Below are 1,212 nucleotides of genomic sequence, written 5' to 3' on the forward strand. Positions count from 1 at the left end.
GACTTAAAGAGAAAAAAAAAGTACAGTGATACAATAGTAGTAAGGGACTTTAATGGTCCACTTCATCAACAAATAAATCATTCGGACAGAATCAATAAAAATATTGACCTTAAATATGTTACATATATTTGTATGTATGTATACATCACTAAAAACTCCAGCAAAAGCTGTTAGAAATAAAGAAATAATAAATGCATTCATAAAAGTTGCAGGATACAAAATCAATATACAAAAATCAGGTATGTTTCAACTTACTAACAACAAACTATCAGAAACAAAAATTAAGAAAACAATCTCATTTAAAGTTGCATCAAAAAAGATAAAATATTTAAGAATAAATTTAATCAAAGGGGTGAAAGACCTGTCTACAGAAAACCATAAGACAGTATTGAAAACAAATTGAAGACACAAATAAATGGGAAGATATTTCATGTTAACAAATTTGAAGAATTAATATTTAAAAATTTTTCATACTACTGAGACATCTACAGATTCAGTGCAATTCCTATCAAAATCCCAAAGATAGTCTATGGCCATGTCACCCTGAACAAGCCCGATCACCTCTGATCTTGGAAGCTAAGCAGGGTCGGGCCTGATTAGAACTTGGATGAGAGACCACCTAGGAAGACCAGGTGCTGCAGGCGTAAAAATAAAAAATAAGAGATTGTAAGCTGACAAGGTCTTTGCAATCTATGAGGTCAACCAAAGTTTGCTTCGACGGAAAATAGATAAATAAATAAATGAATAAATAAATAAATAAATAAATAATTCCAAAGACAATTTTTACAAATTAAAATAAATAATTCTTAAATTTGTATGGAATCACAGTAGACCCCAAATAGTTAAAGCAATCTTGAGGAAAAAAAAACAAAGCCAGAGATATCAAACTGATTTCAAACTGTGCTACAAAGCTATAGCGATCAAAAGAGAAAGGTAATGGCATAAAAATAGACACATAGGTTAATTGAACAGAGTAGAGAACCCAGAAATAAATCCACATATACATGGTTAATTAATTTATGACGCAGGAGTCAAGAAAATACAATGGGGAAAGAATAATCACTTTAATAAATGCTGTTGGAAAATTTAGACAGCCACATGCAAAAGAATAAAACTAGACCACTATCTTACTACCATAAAAAAATTAACTTAACAATAAAAGGCTTGAATGTAAGTCCTGAAATCATAAACTCTCTAGAAGAAAATATAGTT

The 1,212-nt window shown here is 30.0% G+C and overlaps 1 pseudogene; it reads left to right on the forward strand.

Moving 5' to 3' along the window:
* The first annotated feature begins 525 nt into the window (after window positions 1–525).
* Window positions 526–644, forward strand: LOC118607952 (annotated as a pseudogene).
* The last annotated feature ends 568 nt before the right edge of the window (window positions 645–1,212 follow it).

This window comes from Rousettus aegyptiacus, unplaced genomic scaffold (assembly GCF_014176215.1).
Source record: "Rousettus aegyptiacus isolate mRouAeg1 unplaced genomic scaffold, mRouAeg1.p scaffold_m13_p_9, whole genome shotgun sequence".
NCBI lineage: Eukaryota > Metazoa > Chordata > Mammalia > Chiroptera > Pteropodidae > Rousettus > Rousettus aegyptiacus.